At 33.8% G+C, this 18,038-nt stretch overlaps 1 protein-coding gene across 7 annotated transcripts in view; it reads left to right on the forward strand.

The window, feature by feature from the left end:
* wdb (widerborst) overlaps positions 1-18,038 on the forward strand; it is a 79,604-nt gene that overhangs the window by 14,721 nt on the left and 46,845 nt on the right. Inside the window, exon 2 of one of the 7 annotated variants that reach the window (XM_067761362.1) lies at positions 11,757-12,008. The exons of 5 other annotated variants lie outside the window; for them this stretch is intronic. The gene's annotated coding sequence lies outside the window, so the exon portion shown is untranslated. Of the gene's footprint in view, positions 1-11,756; positions 12,009-17,293; positions 17,361-18,038 lie in introns of all 7 variants that reach the window. One more of the 7 variants, XM_067761361.1, reaches the window with a different exon arrangement.

The raw sequence follows: 18,038 nt of genomic DNA on the forward strand, positions 1-18,038 counted from the left end.
TAACAGCTAGAAGCTTCAAATTTCACCAAATGCTTACGTATATAGCATATATTGTTGTTTGAAAAAATCATAGAGATCGGTGGTATATATATTATATACCCGATATAAACTCTAATTTTTGCCCCCTTTTTACGGCTAGAAGCTTCAAAATTCATCAAATTTCATCAAATAGTTACGTTTACGTCATATATTGTTGAAATACGTGATTCGTAGTCATAGTTTTTACACGCAGACCACAAAAAACCTGAAACTTTGCATCCTCACACAAAGTACCTACCTGTTTTTTATTTTATATTTATCTTAAAAATCGTTAAGGTATGTAGATCTGTTCACTATATATTTCTTAACTTATACATCCGATTATTCGGAGATTACAAACGGGATAAGATTATTGTTCAGCCCCATTCATGAAAGGTATGAAGTGTTCGACACAGCCGAAGACAGTCCCGTTCTTACTTGTTAAACTTAAAGGAGTAACCCTCCGTAATAAATTAAACTTTTAACGAAAATCAATAACTCTGAACTGAACACTTTTCGCCATGATCTAAAATTAAAATGCTGTGGAACAGGAGCAACACTTTTGTGACTACATAAACCCTGTTTCAATCTTTTACGTCTCTGCACAGAACCCTAATAGACCGTTTTCAACCGAAACAACAATGGCAACCCAGATTTTCCCGTTATGCTCACTTAAGTGCCTGTCAGAAAGAAGTCAACATGAAAATTTCAGAAAAAGTATAAAAATTATTTGCGAAGAACGCTTTAAATATGTTGTTTTATTCCTCAAATTAAAATAAGCATAGAAAAAATTAAAAAACAGAAAATACTTAAAAAACACATCGAACTCTATGTGGCGCCATTGAGATTCGAACCTACACACTTTGGGATTTTCTATACAAAATTGTGAACTGCGCCTTCGCAAGCTCAGCCACAATACCACCCAGCGTTATGTTGACAAAATGCAATGCCATATTATTTGTTCAATGTATGAGTAAATTGTCTTCTTGGTGAATTTCGTTGATATGGTGAATTGTTTTTGTGACTTTCGTTTACTGAATACCGAAATCATCTCAAGTCACAAAAATTGTCCTTAAAGGAAAGTCTCAAATTTAGAGACTTGAGATGAGACTGAATTACAGAATTCAGCGGTAAAACTATATTAATCGATTTCAAAAACGCTTTAGGGAAACTTGTAGATGTGTTCAGAAATCTTCAAAATATATCGAGTAACAGTTACAACATGTACAAGCCGCTTATATCAGCTTTGAGTTGATAATCCCAGCAAACGCCTCCAAAAGAGGATATTCAGAACCTACTTTGCGATACATTTTACTCTTTTGGCTTATTTTAAATCTAAGAAATTGGAAATGATTACAAAGAAATTTGGAATCTAGTTATTAGGGGGACTCATGAAAGCATATAAACTTATAAGGTGTAAAATTATATCCATTTACACACACTGTTCAATGAACGCACCTAGTAATATTCTTGATAAACTTGATTGTTTATCAGCTGTATTATTGCCAAACAAAATTTTTTTGATTGTTATATAAATTGAAAATTCGAAGATTAAGTGAAAAATCAAAACTAAAACGTCTTTACTTGCTGATGTTGGAGATTTCTGATGAAAATGCCTGCTGTAATGTCTGCAAGGTTGCATTCCTTTGAGTTTACCGCGTTTACACAATGAAATGTGCGCGTAAATTTATGCAAATTGTGTAAATGATTTTCATACAAAATTTGACAGCTCGTTTACGCACTAGATAAATTTATACGTTTACACACTTTATAAGGCATTTATAAGGTTACATGGGTCCCCCTATTGTAAATAATGATATTTCTAACAGCTGTGCCCGTATCGTGTGTTACGATTCGTATCGGAATCCATTTTTCAATCAATTTATAAATATAATATGATAAATTATAAATCCAACTAGTACGTGAAGTCTCTAGTTCACATTTGCCGTTATTCGGACTCACGATTTCAGAGCTATTTTGATTAAATGTTTGAGTGTAGAGAACTTGATTTCGATGCGAATCTTAATACGATGCGGGCCCTGAATTATGTAATTCAGTCTCATCTCAAGTCTCTAAATTTGAGATTTTTCATTAGAAACAATTTTTGCGACTTGAGACGATTTCGGTATTCAGGAAGCGAAAGTAACAGAAAAGCTCTCCAAATCAAAATTCACCAAAAAGACAATTTACTCACACATTGAACTAATAATACAACACTGCATTTTGCAGCATTCAATTGTAGGTTGTTGTGGCTGAGCCTGTTAATGCTTGAAACACAATGCCGAGATATTTCGTCTACTTAAAACACAATGCCGGGCGAAATTGACGCTGTTTATTCAGAGTGGTCATTATTTAGAAATAAAGATGAAAACAATTAAAACTTTTTTAATTCTCTGCTTTAGCACTTGACTGCTAAAACACGCCCAAAATGCTAAGAAATTAACAAAACAAAAAATGTTATGAAATTAAACTAAAAATTATATGTAAAGAAAAAAAATTTGTTTTGGATATTATGTTTTCTTTTTTTATACTTAAAAAATTGAACAGCAGCAACCCTTGGGATGTTTGTCGTCATCGCCCGGCGGCGACGATAGAAATAAATCTATCGTCGCAAAATGACGTCGCGTAAATTTCGCTCTTGGCGTTCATTGTGTTCACCTTCATGTAATTATGGGGATTCTATTTTGGACTAGGCGATGTTCGTTGCGTTTATTTCATTGTGTTCACCTTCATGTAATTATGGGGATTCTATTTTGGACTAGGCGATGTTCGTTGCGTTTATTTCGCGGCGTCAGTGCATTGTGTTTCAAGCTTAAGGCGCAGCTCATTTCTGTTTGGGAAAACGCAAAGTGGGGAGGTTAGAATCTCTGTGGCGGAAAGTTATTGAAATTGATTTTTATTTATTTTTTTTATTTTCTCTTTCCTAATATTAAATTAAAATTTTTTTTTTTTTAATTTTTATATTTGTGATCTGCCCCGGCCCAGCTCGCAAATTAGTGACCGGTTTTGTGCGACCGGAGACAACCAACAGAATGGCAAATGTCTTACACCTTATATTTACCTCAAAATGGCTCTAATACTGACTAGAGATGGATTATTGAATTCTGCTGTAAATGTGATATGCTACTCACCAGTGAGTCCCTTCATCACAAGGCAATAACCATCCAGTGCTCATTATTTAAATACGATAGCGGCTTTATCGAATCAGCATATATCTTCAATCTTCTGTAGGGAAAGTGTTACGAGTCTGAACGCATTTTTGAATCCATTGATTGGAACATAAATTTTGAGAATTTAGATTTACCAGATATGTTTATTAAGTTCAAAAGAGCAGTAGAAAAAAGTCTTCACTCTGCCATGGTATATGAAGGAACTTTTGAGACTGAAAAATTAACGTAATAAGGCGCATAGGAAGTAAAAAAACAGAGGCTCTGTTGAGGACAAGACAAAATTTGCAGACTGTAGGAAAAAATTCCTTTGTCTCTCAAAACGTTTACATAATAGGTATTTAAATTTCCTTAAGGCTAACGTAAAAGCTATACCTAAATCATTTTGTGGTTTCTTAACATCAAAAAGAAAAGATAACGGCATGCCGGAGTCAATGGAGTTCGAAGGTAACTTTGCTAATTCAACTCAAAAAGCATGAAAACCTTTTCCCGATTTCTTCGAGTCAGTATATAACCGGCTCGGAACAGTAAGCTTACAAAAATCTTCAATAAGCCTCTCGAACGTGGGCACTTCATTGATGAATGGAAAGTTGTGTTCATATCTCCCATTTATAGGTCCACCCTACGAAATTTAGTAGATAACTACTAACCCATTAAAAAACTTGTGAACACAATTTATGAATTTTATGGTATGAAGAAGGTCAACAAGTAGGTAGCTTGTACACCGTTTTGATAGCCTAAATCATGCTTCCCACGTCAGCCGATTCAATGTACCGGAACGACTCGGTATTTTTTTCCAAGGCTATAACTTCAGTTTCATTTAGTTTGTTGCGTCCCTCCCACAAATAGCTTAAATGGCGATCTGTTACTTAAAATACTGGAAAAACTCGGAATTGACTCCAGCATTCTATAATGGCTTGAATCATGTTAAAAACAGAAAACTGGTAGTGAACATTGGCAGCAACCTCCCCAAGACCACATTGGTTACAACAGGAGTCGCACAGGCTAGTCATCTGGGCCCTGTACTTATTTATAAATGACATTAACCAATCTTTGAAATCCTCCAGTTGTTTGTTGTACACCGATGATTTAAAACTATTACCTAATCATAAACACTAGCGATTGTATAGAACTACATTAAAACATCTTCGCTATGATGAATTGCTGCAACAAAGTTCTCTTATTTTATACTATGTACAAACCCACACCAAATTGGCAATTTATACCATTTTGGCAATTTATTACGCAATTTATCATATCATAAATGGTAATACTAAATTGTCAATTTAAAAAAAAATGCATAATAAACTTTTTCAAACTGCAAATGCAACCTTCTAATGTGTGTTTATTGAGTAGATTTAAACGTCAGTCACGCATGGCTCAACTATATGGTTGGCTCATCTCATCAGTTGATTTTATTGTTTCAGTTCACTGAAATAAGGATTGTCAAAAGAAGATGGCAAACTCAAAATGAAACCAAAACATTGAACACATTTTCTTACAACACACAAAACTTTTAAAATTTTATGTTTTCACTCCATTCCATTCGCCTAATACCAACACGCACATTCTGACAGTCTGAACAAAGGTATGTCGTTGCTGTAGAGATGAGCCAACCAGCTATCAAATTACTATTGTGTAAGTTAAATTGAGTTGTATGAACACCACTCAATTTAAATCGAAATTGCCTCAATTTATTTTTCTGTTTGAACATAGTATTAATGTAGTAACAATCTCGGTAAAACGTCCACATAATTTAACGACTGCGACTCGTTCAATCGTACAATGACTGTCAAGGACTTAGAAGTGTACATAGACTAGAAACATAAAATAGATTTTGACCAATTTAGGTTTTCTTCAACGAAACTCAAAAGACTGGATACGCTAAAGCTTAAAAGTGTGAAGAATATGCCCGCATTATTTGGGATTCAAATGTTTTTAACACACATTCAGCTGCTTGCAAAGAGTTCAGATACGATACACAAAACCGCCCTTGTCGCTGTTCAATTTCAAATCAATTGATGTGTCGATTTTTTAATGTTCAGTACCTAGACAGTGAAGGATAATTATGAGAATAAAATCGTTTTCCCAGATTTCCGTCTTCCACTTAAGAACGAAATACATTTCTTTCACTCAAAACTGCAAAACGAATTTCGTAAAAATGTTTACTTAGAATTTTCAGTAATTTTTTGAGTATGCAGCGTTGTAGTCTCATTACTTTTAGTCCAAGAAAGTACAAGTTTGAGATCAAATTTTCAAAATTTTTTTTTAAATTAAAATTATATACGATTTGTATATAGAAAAATCCAAAACACCATTAAAAGAAAAAATTGTTTGAGAAATTTCAAACTTGTGCTTGTATTGTAGATTAAAATTGACGTTGTAGTCTCATTACTTTTAGTCCAAGAAAGTACAAGTTTGAGATCAAATTTTCAAAATTTTTTTTTAAATTAAAATTATATACGATTTGTATATAGAAAAATCCAAAACACCATTAAAAGAAAAAATTTTTTGAGAAATTTCAAACTTGTGCTTGTATTGTAGATTAAAATTGATTGGATTTCAAATCTGCATAAGGTTACTCAAAATCCTAAAAGTTTTTTGATATTTTATAAATAAAAATTTGTATAAATTTTTTTCTCGAAAATCCTTTTGAAATTGGCTTGCATAATTTTCGTTATACAATTTGTTAACGATGTTTCCAAATTAATGAGGAAAACAGCTGAAAAATTTCAAAATAACTTTAATGAGTTGAGTTTCAATAGCACTGGATCACGAACAAATCTCAGCATAAGTTCTATGAGCACTCAACTCATATGTACTCATAATAGCGTACCTGTTATTTACAAACTTTTTTTTTCCGAATCGCACCTATTCTTTTGGAAGCTCTTTTTCGCTAAGATATAGCTTACTATTTTCGTCCACGACCTTTTTAAAAATCTTTTATATAAAAGCGGGCGTGGTCCTTAACCGATTTCGTTAATTTTTCTTCAAAGCATTCCTTATAGTAAAGGCAACCTCTCTTCCGAATTTTATTACGATAAGTTTAACGATTTTTGATTTATGATTAATAATATTTGTAAAACTGATTTTATCACAAGTGGGCGGTGCCACGCCCATTACAAAATTTTCTTGCAAATTTTTATCAAGAATCTCAATATCAGTCCACACGTCAAATTTCAACATTCTAGGTGTATTATTTACTAAATAATCAGGGTTTTTGCGTTTTCCAAAATGTTATATATATAAAAAGTGGGCGTGGGTATCATCCGACTCGCTCATTTTCAATACCAATCTATTATGGGGCCAGATAAGCTCGTGTACCAAATTTGGTGAAGATATCTCAATATTTACTCAATTTATCGTGTTAACGGACAGACGGATGGCCGGACATGGCTCAATCAAATTTTTTTTTCGATACTGATGATTTTGATATATGGAAGTCTATATCTATCTCTATTCCTTTATACCTGTAGAGCCAACCGTTATCCAATCAAAGTTATAATACCCTGTGTACAAGTACAGCTGGGTATAAAAACTTGTCAGCATAAAAAAAAAATATGTGCGGGGTGTCGAGTGGAAACGAGGTGATAAATATAGAACATCCTAGTGCATATGTCTGTTAGTGTTACCAGGTCAAAATGATTAGCTGTCAAATTAAAAAAAAAAAAAACGAAATCAACGGATCCACCTTATGGCTCCTGGAGTAAAGTAAAAAAATACAAGGCGCGATAGATTTTACCGCCGAGCTTCTCTTCCAATTTTCGTCGTGCTCTGTTTTTTATTTTTCCTACAAATTGACGGGTCAATATTTTACGCCAACTCCAAACGGCATCTGCAAGGCAGATGAATTTTCACTGAAAAACTTTTCATGGCAGAAATACACTCGGAATGGTTTTCAAATCACTGCCGAGAGGCGACCCCACTTACTTTTTTCTAATTGCAAAAGCAACTAGTTACTTGTTTGAGTTCTTTTGAAAAGAACTGCAAAGGCTACAAACCTGAATATATTTGTTGTTATAGCTTTTCAAAAATGATAAATTTTTGAAATAATCAACCAATGAACCGAATGTAAAATCTCACTAGATTTGTTTCAAAAGCAACAAAGTGGCAACCGTATATGCAGTACTTAGAATACAAATATGCATACATATACAATAAAAGTGACTTACTAAAAAAATTGCGTGTTTGTGTGTTTAAAATAAAATACTAAAATATTCTGAATATAAGCGTGTGGTTAATATTACTTTATTAAATAAATAAATAAAAGTCTGGCCCATACATATTTCTAATTCATTGATTTGAAATATGGCACCGGATCGCAAGGGAAAATTCTGAATTCACGTAGTATATGACGGTACTAATGTTCTCTTGGTTGGTAACTTTTAAATATTAAAAAAAAAAGACAAAAAAGAAACGAGCCTCCTTTAAAAATCTCAGAATGATCGGTTAAAATGGAGACCAGAAAACACAAAATAGCTGAGGGTAGAACAGAAGAAATTCCACCACCAACGCAAACAATAATTCTCGATGTGAGCATTGTAAAGGTTAGTGATGGAACGATATTTCCCTATCGGTGATTGCATCGCCGCGGATGAAAAATATCTATAGTGATAGCTATTGCTATCCAAATATATCAGTGATAGGCGATTTTCCTTCAGCACGAAATTCTAATACTAATAGTGATAGCGGCGATGCAATCACCGGTAGTGAAATATCGTTCATCGCTACTAGGTATCCAAATATATCATTGACTGGCATTTTGACAGCATTTCGCCAATAGCGATATTTCTTCATTAAGCGATATTTCTTCATTAAGCGATATTTCTTCAGTCGGTTGTGTTTACTTTTAGCTAGTTTGCTCTTTCAGTCGACGTTATTTTGAATTGATATTTTTATAAACGACGTTTTGATTTGGTTGGCTGCGAAAATTTGGTTGTATTAATTTATTAAAAATCCATTTTAATACGGAGTAAAAGATGAGAGCAAATTATAGTAAAAAAAGCAGTGAAATGCGACAATTTTATTATTTTTAAAATTTATGTTTTTGATGGAAAAATTAAAGAATTATAGAAATATGTGACCCGGCCTATGAAAAGGTGGCTTATGACTAAAAAAAAAGAACACTACTAAGAAACTGAAGAAATGCATGGTTTATCTTTAACAGCTGTTTCTCGCAATTTCTTTTTTGAGTCATAAGCCACCTTTTGATAGGCCGAGTCACACATATATCACTCGTCTTATTGTAAACAGGTGTAAGTCAAAATTTAATTTTTTTGGGAGAATGCAATTCAAGTTTTGTCATATTATATGGTTGAATTCTCCGGCTTATCTCTAGGGCAATGAAGTGGGTGGCTAATTTACTGCTAAAAATATTTTTATAATCTGCATTTTTCATTAAAAATTAATTCACTTTACTATAAAAACATTATGCAGCGAAATACAAATTTCAGAATAAATTCATACGGAGTATTTCTGAATACATCGGTGTAGTATAAAAATAACAGTAAATAAATCATGTTTTTATCAAAGAGGATAAATATAATAAGAGCCGTCACTCGTTATTTTTTAGGCATTTACTCGATGTAAACTGTGAGGTAGTCGCTACATTCCATTTATCCATGCGGTGTTGTCACTTTATGCAAACGTGTTTTTTGGAAAGAGAATTAAATAATTAATTAAAAACAGTCGGAAAAATAAACACAAATACCCCATGAAAATGTATAGAAGACATTTATAATCATCTCGCCCAAAAAAAAGTAGCGACTACCTCATAGTTTACATCGAGTAAATGCCTAAAAAATAACGAGTGACGGCTCTTATTATATTTATCCTCTTTGGTTTTTATGGTGTTACATTTACAGATCTATTTCGGGTTGATTCATCTTACATTTAAAAATCAAAGCATTTTCAATTAGCAAAATTTATAAAACAAATATGCATAGACATCTATTTCCGCTAGTTATGCTAATACGAGACTGAACATAATGTCGTCAGCCAGTTAATAATATTGTATCATAATATCTCAGAAAATTAGAATTTCACATTACATCAGTTTACAATAAAAGGTACATATTTTTTTTCTTTTTATTCCAATTTTGGTTCATACATATATTCTGTATACTAAACTAAATTAATGTATAACATTCAATCTACTCTGGTAAACAAACTTAAACATTCCTTTTTCATATCCAAGTATACAAATTTCACATTCGCTTATTAAAAATAAATTGAAGGGATCGCTATAGCTATAAAAAATAGCCGCGATTCAAAAATATCCATCATTTTTTCACTGATATTTCAAAACCGCTGTATCGGTCATCACTAGTAAAGGTCTACAAGTAGAATATGTAGCACACACAGCCACGCTCACCTGATAACATGCTTGTTCTTGGTCGTCTTTTTTTTTTGTGGATGCTATTTGGCACTGTTGTACTTCTTAGGTCCAAAAAAAGTGTAGTAGCTGCTAACGAAAACTGCGTAAAATTTTTATTGTAAAATTACAAAGAAATATCCTTACTTACTTTCAAACGAGCACTTAATTATATCTCTCTTTAAAATCCACATGTTTTGGACAATTTTAGTTAACAAATTGTGATACCAAAGAGGGTAGATTAATAAGAGGGAGCATTGAAGAGTCGTTCATTCTCCACAAAGTGGGACGGCTGCGCCAGGAATACACCATACGTTTTGCCCCTGCTTCGTTTTCATCATCTGGATTAAAAAAGTCATGAGCCTGGGCATTCGCGCAATTTTAGTGATGTAAATTGCATGGCGCCAGTGCCAATGCGGTGCCAGCTCAATGGTAGCTCATTGACGCAATGACTCCAAGCGCATTTTTGACGCTACTTAGTAGTGAGTGCGTAGTACATTTCACTTGCGCTATTGAGTGAAAGGGCTTTTGTGTGTCAGGCACGAGTTTGGTGTTATTGGCGCTACTGACAATGATGACACTGAGCTGATGACGGTAGCGCTGGTAGTTCAGCTTTTGAATCAGAGAAAGAATTTATGACCCGTGTAAATTATTATGGCTTTGGCTATTACTGGTTGTGTATTTGAACCAAATAAATGCTGCGGACATAACAACCGGAGTCATTTTTGAGTTTTATATTTTAGATTTAATGCACTGTCTAAGCTTTGGTGATTCGGCGGGCGAATAGGTTTTTTGCTATTATATTATTTAAGTGGACTGTGTATTATTTTAGTGAGGGAGGTTGCTATGCACCTGTTACACCTTGTATTTATTCATTGGGGGCGAGCACTGGGGGACTCCAAGGTATTGGCTGCGGGTTGAGTCACCTTGTTTTGCTTTGAAAAACCTCGCTTTGGGATAAAAAACTTAAACTATGTCTTTAGAATATTTCACTAACCAGTTGAGAATTACAAGCACACTCAATGGCTAATGAAACAAACGAACGAAAAATGTTCATAGTTTAAGTCACTTAAACATGCACAATTAATATGGATATGTTTGAGCAGCCAAATAATAACAGTAGTATTGCTAAAGTGCTGCTTAGTTGATGGAATGTAGCTAATTTCCTAGTGATGATCAATAGATTGTCATCATTTCGTTCAACAAACGCGCGCAATTGCCACATCTGCTCAAATTTTCCAAGATTTTGCATTGTTGATTTAACTTAAGCTGTTATGCCAATATTTTTATGCCAATATTTTTATGCCAGCTTATTTCAAATAGGTCAATTTTCCAAAAGCAAAATAAATTACAACAAAGATTACAGAGTTAAACAGCCTTAAAATATCAGCTATGTTGAAGCGGACAGCATAGCAAAAAGTATGGTGAATTCCTCGCGCAGCCGTCCTACAAATTCCACAAAGTTTTACAAGTCTACAATGTACCATCTTATAATTTTTAAAATCTTTGGTGATACTTTATTACCGGGGACGATTGCCAAAACACGACCAAAACCGCCGGGGGAGGTATTAATAAACGCGTTTTTGCCTCGCTTTGGACTATTGATAACAGGACAAAACGCGTCTTTTCATTTCTCTTTCCACATTTTTGGCCGGGTTATTACAGTCGACCTCGGTTTCAAACGGTTTTTCGCGGAGAACTTTTGAACGGGTAGAAAAACTTAGCACCCGTGTTTGTATTCTTAATACTGGAATAACTACGCGTCCTCAGATACTCCAATTCAAGACTTTTGTATAATTTTCTGTATGACCCATATAGGTGCACTACATTTTCATACTAAATTCGTTCAAAAAAATTTACCATCAAAGCAACCCATATCTGCTATTCCGCTCCTTTTTTTGTTTCCCTGCGTAGCTTTCCACGACAGCAACCCCGGTAATTTTGACACTTCGTTCAGTGTCAAACGCAAGTTCCACGCAGGTTCCACTGAGATCCACAATAGTTTGACACTGACCGGAGTGTCAAACGGCAGTGTGTTAGAAAGAGAGAGGAATTGTTTCCTTCTCACAGATATCATACTTGTAAACCTGTACTATGGATGTGAGTCTATTCGGTTTTCGGCAGATAGCGCAACCTAATACAATGAATACCACATTGCTTCTTTTACTATTTCAAACTAATTTTTAATATTTGAAAAGTATTCCAGATACTACAATTTGCGTAGAGCACGTCACTGGAGCAGGCCCACTGATGACGTCACTGTGGCTCTGGTGAAGGGGCCAAAGTTAAAGAAGAGCCGCAATTGATGCAACAACGCATGATGTGCTTGCTAATGATTTAAGCTTCAATGTTGTTGCTATACTACTAGTTGCCCTTCTAATGGAAGTCCGAACTTATCTGACCCCTGGAATTAAGTTGGTTTTAAATTGTGCTCAAAAAGAAGTTAGAATGTATGTATTTTATTTTATCTTGTTTACAAACAGCTGCAATGACGAAAATATCAGTTAAAATTATTTAAGAATTTTATTAATTTTTTCTACTTTTATTTATGTATTTTCGTTTATTTTCGAAGAAACTTTGGATGCATTGTGGAGCACAACAATTTTTCTGCATATTCTGTTTTGTAGTCCAATCAGGGCCCGAATCGTGTTTTATCATCCGTGATAGAAATCATTTTGTATACCTGTCATGCAAAAGAAATGAAATGGTATGTTAAGTTTTTCACCAATCTCAAAACTGTAAGTCTTTAAAGGAGATGAGATAGATTCCCCAATACGTATACCGAAATGATCACGTATACCCACGGCAGCCGGTTCTATGTACCGGAGCGATTAGGGATGTTTTTCCTGATCAAGGGTTGTCATTTCAGTGTATTATAATTAATAGGTCTGGAAGCACTGCGACCTTTGTGCAGATCTATAGTGCAATTGTGCAAGTAATTTGTTGCATCCCTGCCACAAATTGTCATCCTCGGAACAGCTCCTTGCACCTGGACTGCTCCATATCTTCCTGTTCCGGGAAGGTATTCAACCTAACCCCGGTCCCAGGCTGTGGTTCTGCTGCATATGTCGGAAAAGGATTTATCTCAGGCGGTCTTACTCTTGCCAGTGTGTCACGTGTAAAAGATGGTTGCATCGTTCGGGCTGTTCTGGGTTACAACCCAACTTTCGTCGCCCCCGAAATTTCTATAAAAAAAATTTATATCAAGATGACGACCTGAGTTGATTAAGCGATTTCCGTCTGTCTGTTTTAACGCAAACTAGTCCCTCAGGTTTTTGAACATCTTGATGAAATTTGGTGTGCGGTTATGTTCTGTTCCCTGATGAAACATTCGTCGGAAACGACCGGATCGGATCACCTACCACATACATATACCACAGCTCTGTGTAGTTGGCATCTTAAAATTTGTTTAAAAAAAATTTGTTTTATTGTGCTAGATCGTATGTCAATTGTTTGCCTACCGTTTGTCCTTCTTTGTCCAGGAAAAAGTAGTGAAAAGATTAAATTAGGTAATTCAAATCAAAGGTCGATGGGTTCAAAGATTAGGAAAAAAAAAAAAATAATGATTCATTCCACACAAATTTTTGTTACCTTGAACATTATATGTATAAGTACGGGCGGGAAAATAATTAGAAGAAACTTTTTAATGCTTGTTAACTTTTAAAGCTGACCGAAAGGGAAATTTCAAAGACGATTTTATTTCGTCGATTTACGAAATCTGAAATGCTTTTTTAAATCGTTGTTTGTTCTCAATGAATAACTAACAGTGAAAATATACTCTTAGCGAGACATACTTCAAGTTCTAGGTTCAAACTTGAAACTGGTTACACTACAAAACTGCATACTTAAAAAATGCTGAAAATTTTAGAATGAAAAAATCGAAAAATTTCAGGCAGGTTCTTAAACATCTCCCAAAAGTACTTAAGTTTTGAGCACAAAATTTTTAATTTTGCGAACAAATAAGCACATAATTCCTGGCCTATCAAATTTCGAATCTACCGCGAGGGGTCCAGCTTGGTACCATTGTTGGGTTGGTGAGCAACCAATTATATTTTGTACGTCCACATAAGTTTTGCCATCAGCAATACTTTTTTAAATCTTTCTCGACAATTTTGAATAATGAGTAATAAAAAATTGGTCATAAGTTATAGAATATCAATAAAATAAACCAACGTCACCGTTCCTTATAATTTTTTCACAAAGATAGTGGAGATAATATTAATTAAGATTTTGACCGCACCTATCTATCTATATATTGTAACGAATTTTGTGAAATTCCGCTTATTTGAAACTTTCTGCTAACGTTCGAATATCGCTAAACTGTTGAATAAATCACTCCAATATTCTGTATATCAAAATGGTCTTTATTAGACTACTTTGGGAGTAGTTCAATTATACTTCACTTCGCAACTGATAGCGTGTTTAAATCAAACTGATTAGTCATACCTCAGCATGCGCTGCTTTTATACTCTCTGTTGCCTCGTCTGCATATTTCTACTAAGATCTAGACCAGGGACGGGCCTATTTTCGGCTCCTAAATCAGTTTCAGTGCCAGCGAGTGCTAGGTGAGACGTTTGTGTATTTTGGGGTGTTAGGGAAGTAAAAAAATATATTGGAAATATCGTACGCTTCGTCTCAAACGATATTCATCGCAAGAAGGTTGCGGAAACACTAATAAACTGAAATGAAAATCTCTCTCAACCTCGAAAACCGATTCCCAAACTGTGTTGCAATAGTACGAAAACAAAAACATAAACTTTTTGGCAAGAAATACGAAAAACCGAATAACCATAGACTGAAGTCGACTTTATGTTAAGCAGAGCATTATTGACATTCATTTCGCCTTCACATACATTTAATTATATGCAAGCCGATTCATTTTGCAATATATACATAAAAGTATTTAAAAAAGTATTTTTAAAGTAGTAGCATTAGAGGAAATTGTAGTAGAAAAACGTACTAATGCACGTTTCGTATACAATCGTGGGAAAACGAAAACCTTTTCAGACTTGCTGGCAGTGTTGCCGTGAGCCTAGAAAGAAATGTATCAGTTTACAAATAAAAAAATGTACCAATCGCATAAACGACTAATTTTACCAGTTTTATTATAAACATAACTGCTTTCATTTATAAATTTCAAATTATGGAGAAATTTCCAAATTTCTTCAGGTCACATACATCGTTAAATCCACACTGCAAAAATTGTTGGAGCATGTGTTGCATGTGTGTTAAATTTACGGCGACCATTTTTCTAATTTTAAAACTTGCTTTGTTTATGATTTGAATCATAAAGGAACTTTTAAAATTACAACTGGAAAATTCAGTTCAAGTTGTGAATCACAAAAGCGAAATTACATATTTGTGGCCTTTAGTGCGAGCGAAGCCGCCGGTAAAGGCTAGTTTATCCTAAAACGCTTAATAATTTGAACATAATAAGAGCTGAGGCAGCTCTATTTTGCGCATAGCTTGGTAACTGTTAAATATGTATTAAGCAAGATGAGCAGTGTTGTTGATGATGCTTACAAATACTCTCTCTTTATCAATCTTATGTGTGTTTGTATATTATTCTCTTCCTGTGTTCTTCGCCCCACATACCTGCACTTGATCGTGCCTCACCTTGCACTGAAATGTGCAAAGCGTGCCCGTATGAGCAAAAGGCTCATACGAGCCATTTTGCCCATCGCTGGTCTAGACATTTCGCCTTCTAGGATAGTTGTATCTCGTACTTGGTAATTTCTATATACATGTATATTTGTAGTTTATGTTTATCTTATAGCCCAATAAAAATTTTTGTCAAATCTCAGTTTGAGATACATTTGAGAATCAGTCCATTTCTCACATTTCAAACGTTAGTTTTCAAATGCATTTAAAATAACCCTTGATAGCGTTCTCAAGCTAAAAGGCTCATTTTTAATATGGGATTTTTCTTTATTTTCAAATTGAGAATTTTTGGATTCTCAACTTTTTCTCAAATGAAAATAAAGCGGAACGAAATGGAATCCAATTACTATAATTTAATTGTTTATTCAGTGTTACCTACGCTGTAAAAGAAATACCCAGTTTTAATAATAAGAGTTCTTTTTTATGAGTTTTGACAAATTTTTTCAGTTAATTCAAAAAAGTATATCAAAGCAAAAAATTATTTACATACCAGTTTTTCAACCATCTTTCTATTTTATTAAAATATTCTGTAACAAATATGTATACATTTTATATTGTTTAATGTTGATAGATAAATGAATAAAAAAATTAAAATTATATTATAAAAAAATTATTATTTCATGAAAATCAAAAAACTAAGCATTAAATTCAATATTACAAAACAGCATAGGATGTAGAGAAACTCCGACTAGTTATATATACATGGTGAATACATTAAAATATTATTTCATGTTGATTAAGTACACATATAGGTAAACAAAAAACTTAGGCACAAAAATTTAAGGTTGCAAAGAAAAGTGCAAATGAGGTACAAAAGTTCCCATTAGTGACATAGATACAAGCCTAATATATTAGATGTGTTCATCTACAAAAAAATTATTACTGGAAGTTAGGAATTTCTGTCATTGCTCATACAAAACATCAACAATTAGTAAATTCCAGTAACAATTTTTTTGTAAATGAACAGGCCATAATGAAGGCCATAAATAAAAAAAAAATTTACATAAAAGGTTACAAAAAATGCATATAGCTAGAAAAACTCCTACGGGTTACACATAAAAATGTCCTTTCAATTTAGTTGAAGAAGTGAAAAGAATTTAATACAAAAATTCAAATAAAATTTTTGTAGTTCAAAAATACAACAGAAATATCCTGCGTTTTTAAGAAAAAGGAAACATTAAATAATAAATAAGTAAATAAATAAAATGCATCTAAAAATTATTATATATAGATTATAATCTATTGCAAGCTGGTATTCTTCTGTTTTTCCGTGTTTCCGAAGTATTCTTAACAAACCATTAGTTGCATCAGTGGAAATATTAAAATGGACGGCCCATACAGCAAGCTCTTCTCGAATAACACTTCCCATTTCACTTTCTGCATCAATGTCAGATTCCGAATAGTCGCAATCCACACTTTCTGAATCACTTCGATCATAAATAACACTATTGGAAATAGAAGGGCCTTCGCCTAAGGTGGGGCCTACTCCTGAACTTTCTATTATTCCCTGTGCTACTGTTGTGCCACTTTCGGTAAGCAAATTTATTATTTGCCTCACTTCACTTTTAACTCGTTTAGATTTATGCATAATGTAGTAAAATATCACTTATATTATCAAAATGTATATATACTTCCTTATTTTTTCACTTTATGTCCAACTTCACTCAATAAAATAGCTTGTTTACATTTCCAGCTAAACTATGCAAATTAGAGATCGACGAATATCCACCGATTCGATAGATTTCGATATCTTTGCTATGTTGACATTTCAGGAATGGAATGAAATGAAAGCATATCTAAAACCATTCTCAAGTTGAAAAACAACGTTTGAGAAAAAGTTGGGAGAATATTTAGTTTCGAATGATTAATAATGCTGAATATCAAACTGAGAATTAATGTTTTCTCAAACAGTTGAGAGAAAAAAAATTGTCAAGTATGTCTCAAATTATTCTCAAGTTGAAGATCGACGTTTGAGAAAAAGTCGAGAAAATATGTTGTTTCAAATGATAAATAATGTTGAATATCAAACTGAGAATCAATGTTTTTCTCAAACATTTGATATTTTTGTTTTCAGTGTTTGTTGGGAGCCATATGCGGGTGTATGTGTGAGTAACAACTTCGGCTGATGACTACATGTGTTTGTAAGTATCTCCTTGTTGCCTTGTATGTATGTGTGTAAATGATGATTGATTTGTTCATGTACACAAGTGTGGCAGCTTGCTTTATTGTTGTTGTTCCTTTATTTACTAACAGCTTAGTGATTCTAAAATTCGCCACAATATATAAAATTCAAATTATGTACGTCTGTATGTATAGATCACGTTACGTCCTAAACGGATCGACCGATCACAACCAAATTTGCACCACCCACTAGAAACCTTCCAAAGATGGTCATAGGCTAAACATAACTTCAATACAAAACAGGGCGTGGCATCTACCATATAAATGGAATGTTTGACACAGCATAACTCTGGAAGTATTCATGCAAGAACATTGAAATTCAGTAAAGAGTTATATGAGACCAATCCCTAACAACACTAAGAAAATAAGGGGTGAGTGATCAAGATATACACCGCAAACAACCGCCGCCGCCGATTTTCGTCGTTTATCGCACCCCGCCTCTGAATGTCAAAAATATTGGCGTGGTGGCGGCGTTCAGCGCGTTACTATATTTTCTACTCTTTTAAGACTGTCTAGACCATTTATTGTTCATTTTGAAAATTGCCCCGATATGGTCGAAAAGGGTATCAAGGGATGCGCATCACTGCCAGTTACAAAAATCCAGTTGCGAAATTTACCACTTTGTAACCGTTCAAAAG

This window comes from Eurosta solidaginis, chromosome 1, assembly GCF_040869045.1.
Source record: "Eurosta solidaginis isolate ZX-2024a chromosome 1, ASM4086904v1, whole genome shotgun sequence".
Classification (NCBI taxonomy): domain Eukaryota; kingdom Metazoa; phylum Arthropoda; class Insecta; order Diptera; family Tephritidae; genus Eurosta; species Eurosta solidaginis.